General features: G+C 50.0%; 1 protein-coding gene across 2 annotated transcripts in view; it reads left to right on the top strand.

Annotated features, from left to right (window-relative positions):
• Nucleotides 1–1418: 1418 nt before the first annotated feature.
• Nucleotides 1419–25261, top strand: part of HRAS (HRas proto-oncogene, GTPase) — a 43386-nt gene continuing 19543 nt past the window's right edge. Inside the window, exon 1 of one of the 2 annotated variants that reach the window (XM_086472242.1) lies at nt 1419–1444. The gene's annotated coding sequence lies outside the window, so the exon portion shown is untranslated. Of the gene's footprint in view, nt 1445–24672; nt 24708–25261 lie in introns of those variants that run through there. The other variant, XM_009961167.2, reaches the window with a different exon arrangement.

Here is a 25261-nt window from a genome sequence, read left to right as displayed (position 1 = left end):
ACCCACATAGGATCAGATAGAGCCTCTGGCCACGCTCAGACCTTTGCCTGTAACTTGTGAAACTAACCCCGTTCATGTGGTGTGCACCTCTGCTGCCGAGCCTATCTGGACCCCAGCTGTTGCATACAGAGCCAATTCAGGTCTAAATCAGTCCTGAATGATTTGGAGTCGGCTCTTTTTCTAGGCACTTCCAGGGGCCAATAAAAGTGCCCTGTGAGCTGGGTTTAGCCTACGGGTTATCAGCCAGGGACTGTGACTGGCAATAAACGCTACGTTTCAGCAGTCTCCGGTCTTCCTCCCCCCCAAACGCGCTGCGTGCCGGGGCCTCCGTGGGGAGCCTGGCAAGGCAGCCCAGGCCGGAGCTGTGCTTGCGGCGTGCGGCACCGGGCCTTGCCGGCAGGGCGAGGGCTCTCCACGCCGCGTTACCTGCAGGGCCGTGCCCTTCCGAGGCCAGCAGCCCCGCTCTCGCGGCCCGCCGGGGGCAGGCGAGCGACGGCTCGCAAGCCCCGGGGAACCGGAGGGTTGACGTGCTCTCCCAGCTCGCACACGCGCCGGGGCAGAGCTGCCCGCCCGCGGGCTAGCGGGAACGCCGCGGCGCCTCCCGATCTCCCCGCGGGCAGAGCACCCCTGCAGCCACAGGGAAGAGCGGCCCGAGGGGACCGGGCGGGCGGCGGCTGTAGCGCGGCGGCCACCAGGCCTTCCCCTCACCCCGCCCGCGGGGAGCTCCTGAGGAGGGGCCGCCGCAGGGCGGGAAGCGGAGACACGGCCCCAAGGGGGGGCGACGAGACCACCGCCGCTCCTGGGGGAAGGGGCGCGGAGGCAGCGGCGGGGTCTCACCCGCCGGAGCGAGGCAGCGGCCCAGCGCACCCCTCCCTCACAGCAGCCCGCTGCCGCCCCAGGGACCGCCCCGCAGCCAGGCCGCGGCGGGCGGGCGGTGGCGCCTGATTGACAGGCGCCGCGGCCCACCCGGAGGGCGGTGGCGGCGGGGGCCGCCTATCAGGAGCGGCGGGCAGCCGTTGAGCGGTGGGTGGGCGGGGCGCGGGGCCTGGGCGTGTGCCGCGGCCGCCGGCGGGGCGCGCTCCCGCTCCGCTCCGCTCCCCCCGCACGCACATTGTCCGGGCGGCGGCGGCGGCAGAGCGCCCCGGCGCCCGGTGCCAATGCGGGGCGGGCGCGGCACACCGGGGGCGCCTCCACCACCGCGGTGGAAACTTCACCTCGCCGCCGGGCCGACGCGCGGCTGAAGCCCCCGGCGGGGGCCGGGCCGGGCGGGGAGGAGTGGAGCGGCGGGGGGTCGCCCGCCCGTCTGCCTGCCTGGGGGGTGCCTCGTCGTGTTTGATTTTCCTCCGTTGGAAGGGAAAAACCTAAATAATATTATTATCCCGCTTTAAACTTCCGCGCCCCGCTCTCCAGGACGCGCATCCCGGCTGGCGGGGTGGACGAGCTGGTGAGTGACCGCCGGGGACGGGGCTGGGGCGGCGGGGGATGGGACGCGCCGTCGGGGGCGGGCGGCACCCACCGGCTGGGCAGGGCCGAGCCGGCAGCGCCGCCGCCACCTGTTAGCGGGGCGGCTGCACCCCCACCCCCACCCCACCCCCTCCCGGGAAGTTTGTACCCCCGCTGGGCTGGGGGTACCCCTCGCCGTGCCCCGGGGGAGACGGAGGGAGGGAGGGGCGGGGTCCCGGAGCGGTGGGCGGTGGCGGGGCCCGGGGGTGTTTGGGGGCGGTGGCGCGGACCCACCTGCTCGCCTGGCTGCGCCATGACTCTGCTGCCTGGGCGCTGCCTGCCGCCCCCAGCCCCGGGCAGGCCGCCGAGATGGGGGGGAGTGGGGTACCACCGAGCCACGGCCTCTGCCCCCCCCCCCCCCTCCTTTGCCGTCCATCCCCTCTGCCCCCCCCCCTTTGCCGTCCATCCCCTCTGCCCCCCCCCTTTGCCGTCCATCCCCTCTGCCCCCCCCTCCTTTGCCCTCCATCCCCTCTGCCCCCCCCTCCTTTGCCCTCCATCCCCTCTGCCCCCCCCTCCTTTGCCCTCCATCCCCTCTGCCCCCCCCTCCTTTGCCCTCCATCCCCTGCCCTCCTCCTCTTGCACCCCCTTTGTGCTCCCCCTGCCTTTCTCCCTATCCCAAGCTGCAGCCCCCTTTCCTTCCCCCTAGCTTGCCTTCCCGCTCCCCCATGTCCCCAGGCTGCAGCCCTCTCTCCCTCCTCTTCCTTGCACCCTCAGTTTGCAGCCCCCTGCACCCACCTTTCCTCATCCCCTTGCATCCCCCACACCGCCCTCGTGATGCTCCCAAGAGGGACCACGGGACCCCCCACCCTTTGCCAAAGCAGATGCCCCTCAGCTTCTGGCTGCCCCCCTGTCGGCGTGGCACCCCCAGGAGAGACCAGCTTCACAGCAGCACCAGGTGTCGGCAGGCCAGGGGTGAGGTGCAGGGAGGGCATGCAGGTGATGGAGGCACAGGTATGTCCATCTGGGAGCAGGCGAGCGAGGTCCCCCAGTTCCTGCGGGCGGGCGGCTCTGCAGAGCTGGCAGCACCTCTGTTCCTCCCAGGGATGCTCGCCGCCAGGGCTCTGCAGAGTGCTGGAGGCTGCTTGCGCCCTGCTTGCCATGCAAGGGTGTTGTGGGGTCTGGGGGTGCGACCCCTTCACCCCAAGTTGGAGCAGGTGCATCTGGTGGCTTACTTGGCCTTGCGGATCCTGGTTGGGGGTGGGTTTTAATTGACTCAAGCAGTGGAGCATGCTTGGAGACAAAAGAGCCAGTGAGAAATTGGAGAGGACTGGCGAACTCTGGAGTGGCTGGAGAAATGCTTAGGACAGCTGGAAGCAGGAGGACAGGCCAGCAGGAATGGCTTGACCCAAGTCAAGCCATTGACTATTCCAATGACCTAAGTCACGCCCCTTTAGCCTGTGCCGTGACACGTTGCTCCTGGGTAGGTCTTTGAGATGCAGAAGGGGTATAGACTCCTGGTGAGGCTGTGTCGCGATGTACCCTGGGCTGGTTGGCGCAGGCAGGTTGTGCGGGTTGGAGCAGGAGCTGATTTTGAGCAGAGAAAAGCAGGTGAGGCGTTGTGCGGGTTCAGCTGAAGAGTTGCTGGAGGGTGGTATGGTGGCTGTTGATTTCTGCTGGTCAGAATTGCTAATGTATTTATTCTTGCAGAGCTCCGAAGTTATTTTGATTTTGCAGCTGGTGATGGCGTGATTTTCCCAAGTGTTTGTAACGCAGCCATGACTTTGAATCCATGTGTGTCCCCCCTCTGTGTGTCTGGTCCTTTCCTCTCCTCGTCAAATGTTTTCCGTGTGATTAATAATGTGCCAACTTCTTCATTTTGGCACTGGGGAGGCTGATGCTGATTGATTTCCCTGTTCAGTCTCCTTGGTGGGTCTGGAGGCTGATGGGTGTTATCACTGCAGAAAAGTCTGCTTTGGGGTGGGAGCTGTCAGCATGTCTTTTTTTTTTTTTTTTTTTTTTTTTGTCTCAGTGAACTTCTTATTTCTTTTAATTAGAAGAGGTGAAGCACGCATGGCAATACCCTCCATGTTTGCATAACAATGATCTTGTAATTAGCAATGGTTATCTCAGTTTGGGATATCACTGTAACATTTAAGCAGGACTTGTGACCTGGGGGGCGCTCTTCTGGAGCCTCGAGGAGTTACACTTGGTGTGATTCTCACCTGTGGTGAAATTGGTTCTTGGCTGCCATCAGTGGTGAAGGTGGAGCAGAGGTGGGCATAATGTCAGATTTCTCTGATGTCGGCCTAGAAAGCGATGGCCGCAGTTTCCTTGTAGGGTCCAGCACCGCTTCACGGGGCGTCCTGGAAGACCTCTGACCACATGCGTGGAGATGGTCTGCCTTGGTGGCTTTCACCCTGTGGCCTGAGGACTCTCAAGGGGACTTCCTTGCTATTGTGTTGGGCCAAAGAGGGTCAAAAGCAAACTGAAAAATTGCCAATTGACTTTTTTTTTTTTTTTTTTTTTTAACCCTCGAGTTCTTCTAGGGAGGTTTGGAAAAGTCTGCTGGTGCATGGGAAGCTTTTCCCTGTGGGAGTAGATGTCCTGAGGCATCCTTGTCCACGTGGCCAACTTCCACCTAACTTCCCTCTAAGAGGAGCAAAGCTCAGCTCACAAGTGTAAACGTTTACTTCCAGGCTGGAGACGGCACCCACTGCTGCCCCTCCTGCTGCACCCTGAATTTACCTTGCTGCTGGGCTGCCCTTGGAGCTCTCTGGGTTTTGTGGTAAAAAAGCTTTATGGAGTAAAAAAGTTGAATATGGGGGAAACAGCCAACAGAATAAAATCCAAGACAAGAAGTACCGCCTGTAGAGGGGGGTTCCTTGTGGGAGGGTGATGAAGGGAAGAGGTAGAAAAGTCTCGTCTCCTGTCTTTCAAGATGTGTTCTGCTGCTGTACTTTTTGTTGGTCTACGAAAAGCAAAATGATTGTGCTCCGAGCACTCTTTACCTGATTGTAATTTATTATCAGCTTTCTAGTTTAACATTTTTGGAGTGTAAACTTACAACCAGAGCTTATTAAGCAGCAGATAAAAATGTTGAACGTATTTGAATTTTACCTGTATTAATCTAATGATATATTTATGAAATGATATTTGATCAGCTCTATAGCTGGTTGAAGACCACAAAAGAGGATCAATCAAATAAATTGTTTGACAAATATGGATGAGATTAAACAAATGATCTATTTGCCAGCTGCCGTTCAACTGCTCTGCCATGGCACGTTCCTCTTTCTCTTATCTTTCCCTTCCAGTTTTCATTCCACTTCTTCATGGTTTGTCTTGTCCTGAGCTGTCCTCAGGATCTGGTTCATTTCCTTTTTCCTTTCCCTGTATTATTCTTGATCTCTTTTGTGTTGTGGTTTTCCTTTCATTTTTTCTTCTGCCTCTTTCTTCAACCTCTCTTTCCATGCGAGTCTAAATTAGCCAATTTTCCTGTTTCTCCACCTTCCTGGTGGAGATTTTTATTGAACACTTCATAGCCAGCTCAACTAAACCTGGTATGCGTTTAAACCCATAAAAATGTAAAACTAAACCCAAACTGCGTGTAAGTATGAAGATGTTTGCTCAGTGGTAGTGCTGCTCTGCCTCTCCCTAGGTTTTCTGGCTGTTGCAGGAAGGGTGTTCCTGCAATTCTGGAGGCTTTTCCCAGCTCTTTTTTTTTTTTGCTTGTGCTCTCCTTATGCCTTTTTTTTAGAGTGAGTTTGACTTTGTATCCTGAGAAAACAACTAGGATCAAATGGCAGACCTTGTGTTGTTCCGTGGTTGTGTATCTGTGTGCAACATGCTTCCATCTGCTGCCCAGCCCAGCCACCCCACCGGGCAGTCCTGCTTTCCTCCCGGCGTCATCCTTCCTCCCCTCTGGGGTTATGTCCAGGGGGTATCTTTCGGCAGGGCAAAAGGAACAGCTGCTCTGAAGGCTTTCTGGCTTACCTGTTAATTTTGGAGTGTGAGCGAGTGTCAGGTTGGTGAGGTTAAGTAGCAAGCGGTTAACAGGTTATTGTGCATGACCGAGCAGTCAGAGTATTCAACTTAGATCAGGTATTCAAGGAATAAAGTCTCTTTAAAATGAAAGTGCTGTGATGGAGAAGACTTGTTTTGTTTTTTTTTTTTTTTTCCCCCTGGATGAAATCTAGAGGGGGGCATTATTCCGAAAACCAATGAAAGGAACAGAAAACGTGGTATTTCAGGGAAGGAAATTTGCTATGCTGTGGCGATTAAGCTCAGGCAGTCCAGAGGAGCGTGATGGGAGTGCTCAGAGTGCGTGATTCGCCTCCGCTGATGGTTGCAGTGATGCTGCTGCAGTGAATGAGCTAAGCAGTGTATGTCATAGCTGTCTACTTTAAGTACCAGGAGTTGCGTGATGATGCCCTCTCGTACCCATAACGAAAGGTCTCTGCTGTACTGAAGGTAAGAGTTACACTGCTCTGCTGTGTCTTGTGAAACATTTTGGGTGACACTCGGGTGCACTGACACAGTGAGCGATCCAGGTGGCACGTTGCTGCGGAGCAAAATTGATTGGGGAGGATGGGGCCAAGAGGAATATTATTTTGCAGTTAATTATTTACTGCAGGGAGAGAGGGAAGCTGATGATGTTTGGTTTATAATTACAGATATCCAGAGGAAAATGCTTCAAGATGATTCATTTTATTCTGTGTGTTGCCACCTATTTCTTGGTTTAACATGAGACCAGTACTGTTTAATGACCGGTTCAGGAAAAGCAAAGCTTTGTTATCAGCTTCTCACGGCTGGAATATGGTTTTAGAGCTTGCTGTGTGTGATGCAAAATGGCCTGAATGCCTGCGGAGGGAACAGCCTTTCTGTGCTCCCTGTATTAGCACACGGCCTGCCGGTGATGCCCATCTGATGGCAACGTGGGCTCTTGGAACAGCTCGCCTCTGTGCTGAGAGGTGACTTTGTGGTTAAAGGGCAGGGCTGTGAACCCCGGAGTCCTAACCCCGTCTCTGATCGGGGCTGAGCTGGTTGCCTGATCTCACCAGCCACTCTCTGCCTTCAGGAGTGATACCGACCCAGCAGATACCCAGCTGAAAGGGTGAGGTGTCCTGGGTGAGTGGCAGTGATAACACAGAGGCAGCGGCAGCCCAGGTACTTGCATAACACAGTGCCAATGGGCCAAACTATAAGTGTGTTTTTCCTTTTGCATAGCTAAACCCATTACAGATCAGACTGCTCATATGTAAGCTAAATTCAAGAGCTGGTGGAGCTGAGTTTAGATGTGTATGTGTGTGGGAGCAATAACTTGACGAATATAAAAAAAGAGACGTTGCTGCAATGGCTCTGGGAAGATGCCCATACGTCTTCTGCTTGTTTAGCATCCTTGAGAGAACAGCAGACGTGAGGGGGAAGCTGTGCCCTGTGAAATGAAGAGGATGTCATCCTCTGACTGGGGGAAGGAGAGGAGCGAGATCTGAAAAGCCAGGGAGTAGGAGCAAAACAAGGGATGCAGGTGTGCACGGCGCGGTCTGCTCTGGGCTGCCCTGTTCTCACTGGGTCAGGCTCTGCAGGAAGAGAAACGAGGAGGAGCTCAGTGGAAAAAGGCATTGTGGAGGCTGTGCAAGGTGGCACGTTGGCTATCCTGCTGGTCCAGGCCGAATCGGAGCATGGCCAGCTGGCAGCGGGAGTGCACAGGATCATCTCCCCTGAGAAAAGCAGATCGGTGAAAAATTTCCAAAGGAGAGTCTGGCAGCGGGAGTGCTCATGCCCCAGGCAAGTCGGGATCTTGTTCAGAGGCTTGCTGAGAAGTGAGCTCCGTTCATCAGCGGTTTGTTGGGGTAACAGGCTGCCGTTGTGTAGGCTTGCTCCAGAATCAGTGTTGAGTCTGCTCTGACGCTCCACGCTGTCTTCAGCAGTTCTGTGGCTTGCATCCAGCTCTGTTCAGCCTGCTCCAAACTGTGTGTGTAGAATAAGCTTGAACGTATGAAATGGGAGTCTGCAAATGATGCATTTGGTCCCTTGTCCTACCCCAGCTAGCCACTGCAGCAGCCAGAGCAGTTCTCTTGGTGTGGCACAAGCTCTTGTAGTTCTGTAGTGACCGTAGCTTCTGTGCTTCTTCCCTGCAGCTGCCTTTGCTGGAGCAAGAATGACATGTTGGGGAGCTCAGTGTTATGTGAGGGACAGAAAAAGAAGGCTCGGCTTGAGAAACCAGGCCTTGGTTGGTGTGATAAATAGATAAAACACTAGCTGAATGTGATAAGTAAATAAAACATCACTGTTTCTTAGAGGTAAATATAGGACATACCCCAGCTGGTATGTGTGCTAATCCTGTAACTTTTCCATTGTCTCCCCTTGGATCTGTGTCTGTTGATGCAGCAGCTCATTTTGGGTCCTGCCACGTTAGGCTCCTGCTGTGAACAGCCCAACTCTCTCCTTTGTAGCATGCAGACCCAGCAAACGCTGTTGAAAGCAGGAGGTACCTCCTGCCTGCATGTGCACACGCCCCCTTTGCCTCCCTAGCTTGTGTGCGAGGCTGAATGTATAACCTTGGTCATGCAAGGTTTCTCCCAGTCTTGTTTCCCCTGGCCTTTTCCTGATTTGCATGATATTGTACAAGGCCAGCCAGCTTTATCTGGAGGGTTTGTCCCACTTTCCATGCAGGCAGCCTTGGGCAAGTGGTCTCCTCCCTGACCTGCTTCGCCAGCTGAGCACAGGCTTCTTGCTTCACTGATGTGGAGTGTGAGGATAAGTGCTGGGGGCTAGGCAAGGGGAGGACATTGTGGTGCCAGTTGGTGGTGTAACCTCCCATCTGGTAGTCAGTGTAGCTGCTGATGGATGAGGAAGTACATGCAGATCCCTGCTCTGCTTTCTGCCTCATTGTTCTGCTGGGGGATGTGGTGGCTGTGACTTGTGCTCTAGTCTGTGAGGGTCAGATCTGCTCTCTCTACTCCTAGGAGTACAGATGTACATCCTCCATCCTGCTGTGCTTAGTTGCAGCTGGCTATGCTGGTGGCCCCTGCGAATTTCCAAACATCAAGGTATTAATCCTCAAAACGCGCACGTGCTGGGAAGAAATGTCCACGGTGAGAGTGGGAGGCAGAGGTGTGAGAGAGTCAGACCTGGATCTACAAAAGTGCTTCTGCTCCTGCTTTTCCACAGAAGCAAGGAGGCTGTGTGCTGGTGTGGCTCATTGCCACAGGGGCACATTCAGGGTCTCGCTAGGTCTGTGGCAGAGCAGGGAGGTGAATGGATGAGGGTGGAAATCTCTTGGCTGATCCCTGTGTGAGATGCATCTGCAATTGTACCACAGTTCCTTGTGCAGAAGGGATGAAAGCCACAGTATTCATCCCAGAAAGTCACCACAGAGGTGACATCAGGACATATTTGTGAGAGTGTCTGGCACAGTTAACACAGACATGTCCAGTGCCAGATTGGTTCTGCATTCCCATCATAGAGTCACAGAACACCCAGTATTGAAGTGTCAGTGGCTAAAGATGTCAGGCACCTAATTAGAGATGTTTTCAAGTGTGAAAAGCATTGTCTTCTGAAGTTATTGTCCCTTTATGTATCTCAGTTGGTTATTCAGAGACTGAAGTCATTCATAAACTCTAGTAATGTGGACCAAGGCTCAAGGAAAGCAGGAAGACTGAGCTGCAAGCTGTGTGGGGAGGGAGGGCTGTTCAGAGTGCAGACTGGATTTGGTGTGCAGGTGATCTGCATGGGGCTGTTGAGCAGATGCGGTGATAGAGACAATCAGTTGAGGTTGGACTGTGAGGCCCACCAGCTAGCTGCCTTGTAAATGTTGTTTCCCTGCCGACTTGTGATAGGTGGCTGAGGAAGGAGGGTGCTTTGGAGCACGCCAGTTTTTCAAACCACTGACAGTGGCTATTTAGAGCTGCAGCAAAGTGCTATTTGTGGGTGTTCCACTGTGGCTTAACTTTGGCCTCCAAGAGACTGGTTTGCTACCACTCCTGCCAGAAACCATGGGATCTTAGGGCTGATCCTAGGTGGAGTGTCATTATAAGGCCACCTCAGTCTTCCTGACATGGGGCTTGTCACAGTTTGAGGCTGGGCTGGCCACTAACAAATGACAGACACTCTTTATTAACCCCTCTCCCCTCCTGAGAGGGAAAGGGAAAGAGAACAAGAGAGAGAGACTTTATGGTTTGGAAAAGAAAACTGAAACAATAACAGTAAAAGGAAAGATGATAAGAATAAGGAAATAATGAAATAGATAAATAGATACAAAACCAATACCAAACCCAGCTCCCCCCACCCTGATGACGTCACGTCACCACCACGCTGCAGGGCTGGCTCTGGGGCAGTCCCAGGCTGGACTGGGCAGCTGACAGGGATGGGATGCAGGAGCTGGACTCAGGCACTGGATTCAGGGATGCACGGATTGGGATCGACGACAGAAGAACAGACAGAGTCCTCCTCAGACGTCGGCCATCGAAGAAGAGAGATTGACCCTCGTGACCCCTCAGCTTTACACTGACCATGACATCTGTGGGGTGGAACACTCTGTGGGTCAGGTTTGGGTCACCTATCCGGTTCGCTTCTCCCTGCAGGGGCGACCTTTTTCGTGCTTGTAACCCTTTTCACTCCTGGCACCCCAACATGGGGTACAAGATTCAGTAGTGACCTTGATCACTATAAGACCAAGTACAAGCCAGGGCCTCTCTGCATCCCATTCCTTGGTGCTGGCTGTAAACATCAGGGGTTATCACTGCTGGGAGCAGTCGCTGTCTGGAAAAACGTGTTGCTGTTTCAGAAAGTGCCGTTAGTTAGAGGAGACTTGACTGAAAAGTAAAAGCACTAAACCAGAATTAGTTCTGGTTTAGCCCAAACCAGGACAGGGCTATAGACCACGTCAGCAACCTTTCAGTGTGGGTCTAACAAGGCAATGCCTCAGTGGGGTGAGAGCAGTTCTCTCCCTGTTTTGTAGCAGGTGCAAGGAGGATACAGGCAGGAGGAAAATGGCCTTTCTTGCCTGATTGCAGCAATCTTCTTCTGGTTGTCTTCGTGAGATCATTTCCTGTCTGCCATCCCAGGCAGGAGTTTGGGCAGTTGTCCTGCAAGGAGGAAAGCTAGGACTTTCAGTCCCTGAATAATATTTGCTTAGTAGTTGAGCATCTGATCCCCACAACTACTGCACCTGATTGTCAGGGGCCAGACAAGATGTTCTGTGCTCCACACCCCTTCCACGATGAATGCACTAATCTGTATGGTAGGAGAGAACGCTTCCTCCACATCAGTTTGCACTGTTGCTGTTCCTCTTCTCCTGTGGGATACCTCCCAGTCAGCCACCCTCTTCCAGCCTATGAAGCATCCAGGCCTGGTTGCTCCTCATCTGCTAGAAAGTGAAAAGCTGCACTCCAGGTGCCAAGTTCTGGCTGTGGAAAGTGAGTTAATCCATGAGTTTCTTTTCTTGCTCCTTCCCAGCATTTTGCTGGTAAATGTGATCACTCTTACTGCTCGTGGGTACCATGTTCCTACCCCAAGTATCTGCCAGTACCCAATAGAGCCAGGGCAGACACTGGGCAGGGAAAGGAGAGGTGTTATTACGACTTCTTGTTTTACAGCTCGGGAACTGAGGAATGGAAATCCACATTGACAGGAGGAGCCTGGAGAAGAGTTGAGAACTGAAATTCTTGTCCTAGTGAGGTGCTTTGACTGCAAGATCAGCTTCCCCCTTCCTTTGGTAACTGATGAGTGTCAGAAGATTCAGCACCTAACTGCTGATGTTTGCTAATCTGATTTTCTGATGAGTGAAATACTTTCTCATCACAATGAACCCTGAGAAAGTGGGATTCCGTTTCCTTTTATCATTTCAAGTAAGGTTGTCTTGTCTGTTGTCTTAATGTTTTAGGTGTCTGGTCTTAAAAGTGATGTGGGTGGAGGGCTGGAAGAGCAGTCCTTTCCATGTAAGTCTTCCAGGCTGTAAGTGGGGCTTGTGCCTACAGAAGTGGATAGATATCCTATGGTAGACCTGAGTGTCTTGGCTTGTGGGTTGGAAAAACAGTATGAAAGTTTGGGCAGCTGAGAAGAGATGTGTATTCCTCTGGATGGGGATTGATTTAAAAACCAGAGGGCTTTAGGATCTTGATTTGTGTTGGAGGCAGATGATGCCAAATGAGCCATCTCCCTTTCAGTCACCTGCACCAATGCACTTTTTGTGGAAAGATCTAAAAAACAAGATGCAGTTAATTGACTGAGTCTTTGAGGATAGAAAAACTTCCCAAGGGGGAAAAAAAAAAAAAAAGGTAGATTTCTTCAAGCAGCAAAAAACCCTTTACTTTTTGTCAAAGCAGTTTCTGATACACCTAATCTAATCTTTCCAAAACAATTCTTTGGCAGCCTGGGCTCACATATTTTAAAAAACAGTGTAGAAAGGAATGTATTGTGACAGTTTAATTTGTTGCTGAAATAAGGTCACATCTGGGGTAATTCAGAGCAACTGTGGAGTGGATGATAAACCTGTTCAGGATGGGAGGTGGGTAAGGGGAGGCTGCTGAGATCAAACTGCTGATGGAAGATGCCCGTGCAGAAGTGTAATTCCTGGAATTTAAGTTCATCATCTTCATCCTTTGAGTGTACTGGTGCTGTAGCCTATTCACATCTTCTGAACGGGGCAGTTGTTGCTGAGTCCTTGCATGTGTCTTTGCTGTGGCAGCAAGGGATGTTTTGGTGGTGATTCTCCGAGGCAGGTGGTAGGGAAGACCCTCTGGTACCTGTCAGCTTTAGAGATGAAATAGATGCATGAGGTGGAGGATTACAGCATGTGAAGGTACAGGTCCCTGTATCTTCTAGTCCCTGGTTGGGGACTTCTAAAGGCCCAGGGCAGTTAGCTAGGTATTGTGGTTGCAAACCCATCGGTGCAAATTGAATTGTGTAAAGCTGGGCTGCAATCTCTACAATTTTAAAGAGAAAACAAGGCAATTGCAGGACACTCTTGAGGAAGGCAAAGGAAAGCCTGCCCGAGTTTGAGGGGAAGATGTACAGTTTGGAAAGAAAGAGGTTTGGAGTCGCTTCTGTAGCCCTGTTCAGGGTCCTCAAGAAGAGCATTGTCTGAAGTGTGCTCCTTGTGAAGAGGTTGGAAGCTGAGTGCCTAACAGAGGGCTGGGCTTTTTCAGAGCATTCTAAGTGCATTGGTTTTGGCAAGCCTTGCAATTGCATTGCAACAGAGTTACAAGGTCTTGTTCAAATTCTGCTGAAGCTGGTTGAACTAGGTTGGCTGCAGTGACCATGGGCTGGCAGGCAGTACAGCATCTCTTGGATCGGTTCAGGTTTTCATCTCTTTTATTTCAAAGTCTGCATCTACAATGAGTTTATTTAATTCACAGCTTAGAGCAACTTCAGAATAAATCCCAGAGGAGGAGAAAAAGGAAAAAAAAAAAACAACAACCAAAACCAAACCAACCAACCAAAAAATCAAACCAACCAACCAAGCAAAATAACAAAAAAACCACCCCAAAACAACAAAAAAAACCCAATAAACAAAACAAAACCAAAACCCACCACCACCAAACCAGATCAAAATAATCAAACTGCTTGTGCTATGGAGCTGGAATGTGACTGGCAGCCGATGCGTGGAGGTGGACAGCCACCAGTCACACTTTCTCAACGTGGCTCGCTTTGTGGGGGCAAGGGGAGCAAGAACCTGTTGGGATTACGATGCAAAGAGATAACAGTCAAAGTCAGAGGCAGGAGCCTGCGAACTCAGTGACAGTTGTACACCGTGGTGGAAGAAAATGCTTTGCCACCAGCAAGACACCTGTTCAGGGAGCTAATTTGAACTTCTTGAGTTTTTTCTGAACCCTTCAGTTCAGTCCTACTGTGGGTAAATCTTGTGCAGACTCTTCCATGCTTTCTGTTTTTACTCCTATTTGATTTGAGGCCCTTTGTAACAACTTACTCCTCATTCATCCTGTTGTCAGGGAAGTTACTCTGCCTGCAATCCCTATCTGAGCTTAATTTTCTTATTTTCTGTAGCATGAGGGCTGATGGCTTCACACATCTTAGAGTAACTCCTCAATCTCTCCACTGGCCAGGCTAGCAGCATGACAGCTCCATTTAACGTGTGCTTTGGCTTTCTGCCCCTAGACTCATTATTTTGCATTTGTCTGCATCAAGCTCCAGCACTGCTTGCCCCAAAAGATTGTATCAGAAGTCATGAAAAAGAGAAGAATCCTCAAGGCTGGTCTGTAAATCCCACGTCTGTCTGCTAGGAGAAATGTGCAGTCTGGGTGCTTTATTCTTTCCTCTTCCATGTCCTTGCCCCATTCCTGCTGCGTGCATGCATCCTTCTCTGCCTGTCCTGCTGCATCTCATGATAGGCATGAAGTGAGCCTTGTGTGCTCTCCGGGCAGCGCCGTTCTCAGGGCATGAAGCATTTGGTGCCTGGGATGTTTCCCTTTCTTCTCCTGCTGACACAGAAGCGGGTCAAGACTTGCAGCTCTTCTCTTGGTCCAGCCCCCAAAATGACTTGGATCTAGTTGGAATATTGTTACAAGGAAAATATTGTGATGATTTCATGGTGGTAGATACTTCAGAGCATGGGCCTCTCATCTACCACTTGAAGAGTAGCATTACCTTCGGGCCTCGGGGCCTGGAAGTGCTTCATGTTAGGTGCAGTGTGAGATAGTCCCTCTCTGAAAAGCTTATGAGCTAAGTGCAAGATGGGGAACATCAGGGTGCAATTCACCTGTCCAGATGTTGACACCTAACATTCCAGCTGCTCACCCTCAGCCCCTCTATATAGGCAGCAGGGGAATTGAGTGGTTTTGTTTCATCCTAATGCAGATAGATGTATGAAATGGGACAGACAGATTGTGCCTGTCTCATTGATGATGAGAAGGCTTTTGATGATGGGCTTTCATGGAGATATCTGTGTTGTAGGTGAGATGAATCCCACCTTGACTACCTACATTGAGCATGTTGGGGTAGCACAAAAAGAGAGCCAGATGGTGTTGAATGTAGTCTGCCCTTGTCTTAGCTGTGTGCTGTCTCATTTGGTAAACCTACACCTCTTCCTTTGCTCAAGAAGCTACCCTTCATTTTGGTAGGTGCTTCTAGCAAAGGTGCTGGGACAGAGCTCCAAGCCTGTCCCAGCTCTGGACCGAGGGGCATTTTAACCAAGTGGATGCAGAACGTGTACGTAGGAATGGAGCAATCTTGTCCTGTTTCATCCTTTCATACTGAGGCCAAGCAGCTGCTAGCATAGGTCAGGGGTTAGTCAATACTTCTCAGGAGCTCCTGATCTCATATGTGTGGCTGAACAGCAGTCCTGTTGTATTGCAGTGGGGAAGGTCATGAGACCTCTAAATTTGGAGCTGAGACAAGGGTATGGGGACTTCAGATTGTGGATTAACAGATGATGGCAGCAGGAGCCCTGTGGTGCCTCTACAAGGGCTACACATCTGGATGCTCCAGGCTTGGTGGGTAGAACCTTTCTGTTAGGGGAAAAAGCTTTTTCTAACACTGAAGCACTGTTAAATGCTGTAATGGGGCTTTGGGGGTGATGGAGCCGGTTTCTGTAGTTTTGTATCCCACGAATCGAACATTCACGGTTGCTCTGTCATCCCTGGCGTGGTCTGCAGGGAGTAGGTTGGAGGAGACCCAGAGCTGTTCTTGAAAGAACTGGAAAAACAAAGCTGAGCCGACTGGAAGGAATAAAGCCTGGTAGCCCGGGGAGGATTTTCTTGACTGGCTGACTTACCCCTTTGATTGGGAGCACTTGTTCCATCATGCCTTTTGCTGGAGAAGAATTAGCCCGGTAGCAGAAATGTGATGCACTGGGCGTTTCAGCAGTGAGAAACCTGTCTGCAGCAAGAGCCTGCAGAGCTTGAACTCAGCCTTTGAGTCCCTGTGCTGGCAGCTAATTGCAAGCTTGCCCTGCAGGGGAGGGTGGCAGGGAAGGCTCTTTACCCTCCATCTCATGCCTGTGTAGTCAGCATTAAATCCAAGGACCCTGTGGAAGACCAGAGTCAGTTTTGTACCCCACTTTGTGTTTGTTAATGAAACTCGTAATTCCCACCAGTTCAGACGCCCATAAAATGGTGGTTAGCTCTGGAGAGTCTCTGGAAGTCTACTGGGTGCACTACAGTTGCTTCAAACTCTGCAATAGTAAGGAATTTATTAGGGGAAAAATTCCTGGCTGACCTTAGATGGGAAGCACACATACCATGCTACAGAAGGCGGCAAAAAAACTCCTAATATTCCATTATATACTGTATTTTCCTCACTTCACAACATATCTGATCTCTCCCCACTGTCTTTCCCAGCTATGCGTGTCCGCCATAAGCTTTTCTACTTTTTCCGACTCATGCTTCTAGTGGACAGAGAGAGTGAGGGAGAGCGTATGAAAACCTTCAGGAGGCTTTTAATTCAGGAAGGAAGGTATATCAGGGCCTTGCAGTTAAGACCCACAGCATGTTTTGCTCTGATGCTTTCCTTGTTGTCCTTCCCCTCTGAACTTTGGTACAATAAATAGTGTCTGTGTTTGAAGAGCATCCCGGCAGAGAGGCATCTGGCACAGCCTCGTGTCCTTGCAGCTTCTTGGCGTTTCTGCAACACGTAGCCTCTTGCCTGGTCAACGAGGGCATTGTCGGTGGCACCAAACAGCGAGTGTGCGCCTGCCCCCTTTGCCTGCTCACCCGAGGTAATTCCTTCTGTTACTCCTTCCATGTGACAAAAGCAAGTCGGAAAGGGAGAGATGTTACCGCGGGGTTTTGGTTTGCAAACTGCTACCTGTGGTGCCTTGCTGTGCTCTGTTATTGACGTGCAAACCCCTGAGCCCCATCCGCAGAAGTGGTATCGTGCTAGTACCGGCCTTTTGCTGCAATCAACCTGCTGCTGGTTGGATGCGCTCCAGCAAAATGGTGCTTTTTTGCTTGTTAATTTTTGCCACTGGCAGTACAGTTGCTGCCTTGTCAACAGGAGAGGGCTCATAGGTCTCTAGGAGATGTGCGGTGGCATCGCTCAGCTGTTTGCTCTCCTGCTTGAACAGGCATGTGTACGGGTCTTTGAAAGCTGATGGGAGAAACCAAGATCTATCAGTCTCTTTCACAAAGGTTTTGTAACAACATGACCTTCCTAACTAATTTCCCTAATTCCCAAACAACATATATGTCTGTCTTGGTATAGCCTTGTCTGCCTAGATTTAGCTTTAGGCATGGGAAATTGTGTAGTATGATAAAGTTGTGTATTGTGTCCAGGGCAGAGCTAACCTTCTTGCACCAAAAACTTCCTTAAATTTTTACCTTTAGCGTGAGAAGACAACTCCCATCACACGGAGCCCCAGTTCCCTCCTGTACTCCACCAAAGGCTGCTTTGGTTTTTGATTCAGCTCTGCAAATACCATCTAGTGCCTTCAAACTGGATATGAAGTTGGCTGGTATTATTTCCCCTGTGAAGGCTAGAGTGAGGGAGAGAAAATTAAAGCAGCTTGTCTTAGGCTGAGTCAGCATCGCAGAGTTGTGAGCATGTCTCTATAGAGCCTAATGGAAGGTCCCTGCCTTATCTGGCCTGATATTGGGCTGGTTGCACAACTCGTGCATCCAATCGATGCAAATATTTTCCTGGGATTGGCCCTGATTGCCCAAGGAGGGTGTTTGTTCAGATTCTCATGCTTTGCAATTAATATAAGCTTGCAATTAATATAAGCTTCTGCATGAGAGAAAGAAGAGGAAGTGGTGCTAGGTGGTTTTGGTTTTTTTTCCCCCTCTCCCTGTTGTTGTTCCTCACCAGCTGGCTACTTTAAAAGGAGCACGTTGTGTCTTTTTCCTTAAGAATGAACGTGTTGCTGCAGATTCAGCTTTGGAGAGGTGGTGGGAGCTTTTGTCTGCTGGCATTGTGGCTGCTGCGGGCGAGGCACAGACGATATGCAGTACTGCAGGTACCCAGCCTGCAAGCTGGGTCTGGTCGAAGTGGATGCCGGCCCAGCCAAGCAGCATGGTCCTTCTTCCCTGGTGCATTCCCACACTCGCTCAGCAGCGGCTGGGAGGTGTTAGACCTGCTTCACTCCTTCATATCCTCGCCCAGATGATGCAAAAGCAGCAGAGTTCACATCACGGGGTGCTGTCAAAGGAATCCAAACCTGGTATGTTGCAAATAAAGAGTGTTTCTCCGCCTTGTTCAGCGAAGACAGCATTATCTCGAGAGGGCTGTATGAAGTGTGCTTGTCACAGCTGTGCCAGGCACCAACACAGCTCACACAGATATTCATGCACATTCTCTCCTTAGCTACTGGATGAAAACTAGCTCCTTTAGAGGGTAAATTTCCTCAATTTTAATAGAGGTTTGGAAAAAAGGTATCTAGTTTAGACCTGGAGAGCACACTTCATCTTTAGGTACAGCGGCAAAACTTTGAGTAAACCTTGTAAAGTGTATAGTTCATTGTGTTTTCCAGAGTACTCTCTGAACTTGCTTTTTTCAAGAGCAGCAGTTCCTTTGGTTGGTGCTACAGAATAAAAGAAGCACTTGATTAAAGTGGCGTGTAGGAATTGTCACCCTCTAAAACTCAGCCTGGGCCATTGGCTGTGCCTTTCACAGTGGTCTTGGCCGAGAACATCACTGTCTGCTTCAGACCTTGCGGCCATGTGGAAGTCTTCTGGGGCGGTGGTGGGGGTGGGAAAGGCCAACTACATGAATTTTTTGTATCTGATCAGGGTTTTGACTGTTAGCTTAAGTCATATTTCCTGTTTGACTTGATATAGTATGGCCTGAGTTTGATTGAAAATATGTGGAAGTAGGGGCAAATGAAGCATGTGGAATGGCAGCTACCACTTGGAACAAGTTCTTTATGGTAGATCTCCATTTGGGTGAGAAACACTGACTTCAAATACATTTTTCCTCAGTGCAGGTCTTACACCCTCTCTGTCCTCTCTTAGGTGTGCAGGTGCAAGGCAAAAAATTGTTATATGAGCTGATAAAATATTTGTGATTAGTGGGAGTTTGAGTCCAGATCGTAGACCCTGATCGGCCTCTGATGAAGGGAATTAATTTAGAATGAGACAACTTTTACCCCAAGTTTTTAAGGTTGGTTTGTGAGGGTAGGTTGGCAAACTCCACCTTTCAGTGCTCGATGCTTCCCTTGCTGTTGGGGTATGAATTTTCCTCTTGTGTTTATGTACTCACTCTCTACAAAACACTGCAGCATCCCTTTTTGCTAAAGTAGTATTTCAGGTTAAAGTTGGCTGGTCTGACATGCAAGCATGGGCTTTTTCTGTTTTTAAAAAAGCTTTTTGCAAACACTTGATTATTTTTCTTTAATTTTATTTCTTCAGTTGAAGTTTCTGTGTGGGAACAACGAGAGCTATGTAGGAACCATATGCACTACACCGCGCCGTGGCCTTGCAGGTTCATTGTAGGGACACACGTGGTCCTCAAGGAGTTGCTTTCTGAAAATAAGAGGATTTTAAGAGGGAAATCAAGCAGCAGTTTATTTCCAGTTAGGTGTGAATGACATCGAAGAGTGAGAAACTGCTGTGCATGCCTTAGGAGCCCTGAGAAACAGCCCTGGTGAGCTCTGCTGCTGTCAGATGAAGCAGGGAGGCTTTATCAGCACATCCCCCCTTCCTGAAATCTCACCGGTGGCTTGTGTCTCTGCCAGGCTCCTGTGAAAGCACATGATCACGTTTGAGATGCACAATACTGGCAAGGCTAAAAATTTAGAGTTCAAGCTTAATCCCCTTCTAAGAGAGAGATTAAGGAGAATTTTGTCCTCCTGAGGATTTGAGGAGAAATGGACCCATAAAGTAGAGCCCCTGACTGCAGATACTTTGGTGGTTCTCTGCTCCCTTTAAGACAAAAATAAAAAACAACCAAAACTCTGAGTTTGTTCAAAAGTGAAGACTTTCTGTACTTGTTCTAGCGCCTGTTTCCTCAGGGGGATCATTTCCATATCTTATGAGTAATTTCTGAGTCCAACTCAAAGCTCGCAAGACAGATCATGTCGTGACAAGAGCTAGGCAGTTTGCATCATCTGATTAGACTGGATCATCATTAACAGTGCTGGCTTGTGTCACCTGTCTCATTTTCTTGCTTGCTTTTTCATAACCACTGGGAGGGAAAAAAAAAAAACCCAAACTGCCTTGTGACATTTAGCATTACTCAAACATTCTTGCAGTCTTGAATGGTAAGAAAAGGCACGATGGACAAATTTTGTGGGTGCAGGTGAGCCGAATTGGAGAGAAACCCTGGACCACGTGTAGGATCAGGCTTCCACTGCCTGAACAGCAGCTTCACAGTTGTTACAGTTCGTACCTACAGTGGCAGATCAAAAAGAAGCCTGAAGATATGAAAAGGGATGCAGCCACTAGTCTGAGCAAGCACTAGGCTGTGGTCTTTTGGTGCACATCCCGTCTCTCTGTCCCACCAGCCCTGCCTGGAGCTCCATTAGTGGTATTTGCTGTAGCCCAAGAGATAGTCGTAGGAGGCTTTTGGTGCCCTGAGGCCCAGTTTTCAACCCCCTTTCCAGAAAGCACGGCTTAAGAATCAGGGCTTCAGTTCTTGTCTTTCCTGGTGTTTGTGAGGGCAAATGCCGAAGATGATGGTAACCAATAGAATAAAAGGTCAGGACTGGTTTGCTGGTGGCTGGGAGCTGATGGCCAAGGGTGATAGCATGAAATGCTCCCAGCAGTCTGTGATTTGCAGAGTGATGTAGGTCATGTAACATCTTCCCAACCCCCACAATCTAATAGCATACCGAAAATACAATAAATTTTACTTACAATAATGAAGTTGTATTATCATGCGCTGCAGGATTGAAGGCTGATGCTTGGATTTTTCCCAGAGGGTTGAAGGGAGGTTCAGGTTTGTTTTTGTTTTATTTATTTATTTATACTTTAATCCAAAGCCAAAGAACCATGAGTCAGCTTGATCTTTGGTGCAGCCGTTCCTCTGCTGTGGTCCCCAGACGTTGTCTAAGAGACGCCTGCACCTCCACTAGGATGGATGAACCCAGAGACTGCTGTATCACGTGTGCAGGCTTATTTTTGTCACCCCTTCTTGCAGAAACTCCTTGGAGAGGCTCTGCGTGTCCTTAGGAGCCAGTGGTAGGTGAAAGGATTGAATGTTTAGCAGAGTGTCCTGGGAAGACACTCAGCTGCTGATCCTGGGAGCAAGTTCTCTGTCCTGGTGCCTACCGGCTCCATGTGCAATTCCTCATGGCAGCCAGATCTCCAGGGAGGAGGAAACAACTTGGTCACCTCCTTCCTTCTTCTGCTTTGTGATTGTTGACTTTTATGACAGCTCTGTAGGTTCTCTCTGTGCCTCCCTGACTGAATGAAGGTGTATTTTTAACCATTCCTTTCTCAGGAGTCTTAACTTGCTGCCGTCTCAAGATGCTGAGAGGGATAAGTGCTCCACGTGGCTAAGGTTGAAAATTAAAATAGACGAGGTGAGGTCCTTAACTAGTGTCAACTCTTGGCTTTAGTGGCTTTACTGCAGCGATGCTACTTTTTACCCTTTCCTTAAGGTGATCCTTTGAGGTCAGATCTCAGTTTTGGGACTCATGTGTTTGGTTCTGACTCCTCAGCTTGGACTGTCCTCCCCCTCTCTTTGGGAAAGTAAAAAATTGTGCACCTTGTCCATACTATACACGCACAGTGGCTTAGGGCTGTCAGGAGAGGGCAAGCTTTGAAATTCTTTGCCTTATGTGGTTGTGCTTTTTTCAGGCCAATTACAGAACTGTTTGCATGAGCCTTCTGAAGTCCAAGAATAAATCCAATGAACTCTGCTGCGTTTCTTTTTTAAATGTCTCTGCAATGTGTGCTTCCCCACCATTGCAGAGTTGTGCTTGGGCAAGCAGGATCAAAAAGTTGGAGAGGCTAGTGGGAGATGGCTGGACACTGGGAAAGAAAACGGGAAGCCATATATACAAGCCCTGTAAAAAGAAGTGATATTTATAGCTTGGGGACCTCATTACTGCAAGGTGTTAGGGAAGTCTGTGGCTTCAGAAGATAAAGATTTGAGTGTTGTATGGACAGCAGGGACAACAGAGTTAAAAAGAAAAAAATTTCCCAAAGTGGAAACTTTGGTGTAGGAGCCCTCTTGTTTTGTTTGCAGATCATCTGGCAGGATGAGACCCTGCTCCAAGACCAAAGGTGGTTTCTGCTGGGAAGAGTAGAAGAAGGTTTTGGGCTACGTGAGAATCCCCTACAACATCTTTCGTGCCCAGCCATCGCTTACACTGCCCTAATGAAGTTACATTACAGTAATTACGGTGCATTACAGTTCAAAGTTCAAAAGTTGGTGGTTGGGGTTTTTTTTTTCCCCCAATGTGCATGGCCTTTTCTTGCAGCTGCATGGGGTTTGCCTGGGGAGTTTGCTGTGCAGAGATTGATGTGATGGAGGTGTGTTGTCATGCCTGACAAAAGGATGCTTCATCTGGAAGGGCACCTGCGGGCTCACGTTGCCCTGTTTTTCTCTCCCCAAGCTGCAGTTCTTCCACCATGCTGCAGGCGTTTTGGACTGTACTTTGCATGTTCTCTTTCTTCGTGTACTCTCAGGAGAAACCAGGTGCTGAAGAACAGGATAGAATCCTGTCTGTGGGTGTTGAAAGCACCGGTTGTGTCTGGTCACCAGGTGCCTGTTAGGGTAGTACCAGCTGTGGTGCTGGTCTCTGGCTGACTTCTCCTACTAAGGACATTTTCCCTCTAAAGACTTGAAGGTTTTCTTCTTTCTGCTTGCAGTTGCTCAAGCTCCCTTGCATCTTCTTGTCCATTTGCTTTGTGAACACACTGACTCTCTCTTCCACAGTGAGTTGTCATCCCTGAAGCTCAAGGCATGGCATGTTTCCTATCCGTACCGCTTTCAAGCAAAGAAATCTCATTAATGCGACTGGAGGGAGCACTTGTCAGTGCTGTCATGCTGGTCCAAGTGAGGATCAGAGCTCTGCATTGCCCTTTTCTCCATCAATTGTTGATCTGTGTAGAGGAACACCTAAGTTGAGTCAAGGAGGTAGGGCAGGGTCTCTGGAGCTTGATGGTCACGTCAAGTGCAGCACCAAGGCGAGATGTGGATCTACTCGTTGCCTCTACCAGGGACGTCCTGAGGGTCTGGGGATCAGTTGAAGGATTTGAAGATGTAGGCACACCTAATCTTTAGGCATTGTCAGAGGGATCTCAACTGCTTTGCTGCTCTCGAAGGCTTTGCTTATTTGTTAATCAGCTTGTCAGGCTTCAGCATTGAGGTGGAGCCACATCTCACATAGGCTTGGTGTCTCGCCACTCTGTGGTTTTTCAGCCCTAGTGTGCCTGTGGATTCTGGCTGTGAGCCCACCCAAATCCTGCATGTCGTTGTTGCTGTGGGCTCCGAAGGAAGCTCTGGAAGGAAACCCCCCCCCGCTTCTGCTGATTGTGCACGTCTGCCAGCAGATGCTGGAGGCTGTGGCAGAGGTGATGGAGTAGGCATTGTGCTACTGTCCCCTGCATAATCAACCGCAGCCATTGATGAGAAGCACAGTCTTGTGGCAAAATCCCCTGCTTCACCATAAGTTTCCTGTGTGACCATCAGCGAGTCACTTAATTGCTGTGGGTTCCTCATTGCAGGGTGGAGTTACTATTTCCTTGGTCTGTTACGCTTTGTGATCCTGGGGGGTGGGATATGTGGACCTGTGTGGAGGCTACTTGGAGTTGAAGGAGCACATCTTCTGCATCCACGCTGTAACGCTTGCAGGACAGGCAGGATGAGTCCCTGCGCAGTGTCCCTTTTTGTCCCTTCAGAGCCAAAAGAGGGACATTCCTCCCTTTTCAGTATGGAGATCTGCAATCTGTACATCTTCAGTCTTATCTGCAGCAGGTCTGTGCTGTGACAGTGAAAATAACCCACCCACAGCAGCATTGCTTGCATTTTTTTTAAAAATCCAGACTGCTGCAGAGGGAGGGGACAGGAGCATCACATTAACATTGTAGCTGAGATTTACCACGAGCAGCTAAGTGAGGTTTGGATAATCCAGGAGCCAAATTAACAAAGTCTGCTAATCCAGACTTGGATTTTGTGCCTTAACCTTCGGACCTTTCTGTCAGGAGTTGTGTGACGGTTGCTCAATATTGCACATGCAGTGCATTGGTTGGCTCTGCCTGGCTGCAGACCTGGTTGTGACAAATTCATTCGCCTTGGCTGATGAAGGGCTGGGTTTGGAGGTCTTCTCCAGACCTCTCTGCCAGCTGTGCTCACTGTCCCCATACCTCTAGGTTGCAGCTGGCTGGTGCTGCAGCTGCCAGGTCTGTAAGTCAGCAATGTGCCCCTGAATATCTGCTGCATAATGACTGATGCATATTCATGCTTGCAACAGCATTGTGTCACCCTGCTAGTAACGTGTCCCGGTGGGAAGGAGAACAGGGATGGGGTCCCAGCAGCAGGTGTCTGCTCACTTCCTTTTATCTCCTCTTCCCCTTCCCCCCTTGTAGTTGGCTCCCTAAGATGCCCCATCACTTGCTTTTCTAAGGCATTTTCCCCAGCTCCTTCTCCCAGATGTGCTAAAGTGAGCCCTGCAGGTTTGTTTTTGCTCTGGTGCCTTCTTCCCCTTCGTCCCTGCTCTGCTGATAAATAAGGGTGTGTGCCTGCAAAGGCGCTGCAAGGGCTAAATGAATGCAGAAGGATGATCGTTATATTTGATTGCGTAAATTAAATGGCTTACTAATAAAGGAGAGACTCTGGAAGTATCTGATTTTGGCTGTGTGGGGTAACTTGAGCTGTTCCTTTGGGCTCTATCTTTGAACAAACTGTATGAACGGCTTTTTAGTCATGTCTCATTGGGAATGGAAAGGCAAGAAGGAAACTCAGTCTTCTACCCTCATCCCAAGGTGGACTGTCCTTCACCCACAGCTAGCCTGTGGAGGTGATTCTATTGCACCTGTGCTGCTCTACCCCCTGTCTTGAGGGGGGGAAAAAAAAGATGCTGTACCACCTTTCCCTGGAAAAAATAAAACTTTGGACGATACGATTGCCCTCTATTCTCTCAGAGCACACGTGAGAGAGGACAGATGGGTGTTGACTCTGCTTTTCCCCTTCCAGTACAAGATTCTAGGTGCTGTCCAGGGAAGCTGGGGGAGCCAAGTTGGGTACTAACCCAAGGATACTCCAAGATACACCTGTCCAAGTCCAACACAGTCAGAGCTGGCCGTCCCTGCAGAGAGGGATCCCTCACACTCCTCCTCTGTGTTTCTTCTCCTTCTAGGGGAACTTGAGCCATCTGCAGACAAGAGGACCTTTTTTCTCTGCGGGGCTGGTTAGCCATCCAGAGGGTGAGTGTCGCATGGGCAGGAGCAGATAGTGCTCCTGCTGTCCCAAAATACTCGTTTGTCTGCTTTTCTGCTGCTGGCCAACAGCTCCCACCTCGTTCCACCCAATCCCGATGCCACGGGCTTGCTGTCTGGGCCTTTCTGCTGCAGGAATTGTAGTGCAATAGGACACGCACTGTGTGTGCCATTTAATTCCTGGAGACCAGAGCTCACCAGTATTCTCGTAATATTATTTCGCTCCAAAATCTGGCCTTTAAAAAATTCTCTCCTCCATTAAATGTTAAAAGAAAAAAAAATAAAAACATGAAAGCATTATCAAAACAATTCTTGAAATGTTCCAGCTGCAAACACCCTGTTTCCGTATCCATTTATTTGCTGTAAAAATACCTATGTGTTAGGATTTAAAGCAAGCAGGAAGCTGAACAGGCAGACCTATTTCCATTGCAAATTCTTCTCAGTGAAAATGGCTTGGATGTGTTTCCTCAACCAGCTTCCTAATTTTTCCCTGTCAGCGGTTGTTTGGGAGGAACGGGGAAGGATGGGGAGGGAGAGAAGAA

The sequence above is a fragment of the Leptosomus discolor genome, chromosome 12 (genome assembly GCF_034619465.1).
Source record: "Leptosomus discolor isolate bLepDis1 chromosome 12, bLepDis1.hap2, whole genome shotgun sequence".
Taxonomy (NCBI): domain Eukaryota; kingdom Metazoa; phylum Chordata; class Aves; order Leptosomiformes; family Leptosomidae; genus Leptosomus; species Leptosomus discolor.
The sequence above is the reverse complement of the archived record's forward strand: the minus strand, read 5'-3'. Positions and strand labels throughout refer to the sequence as shown.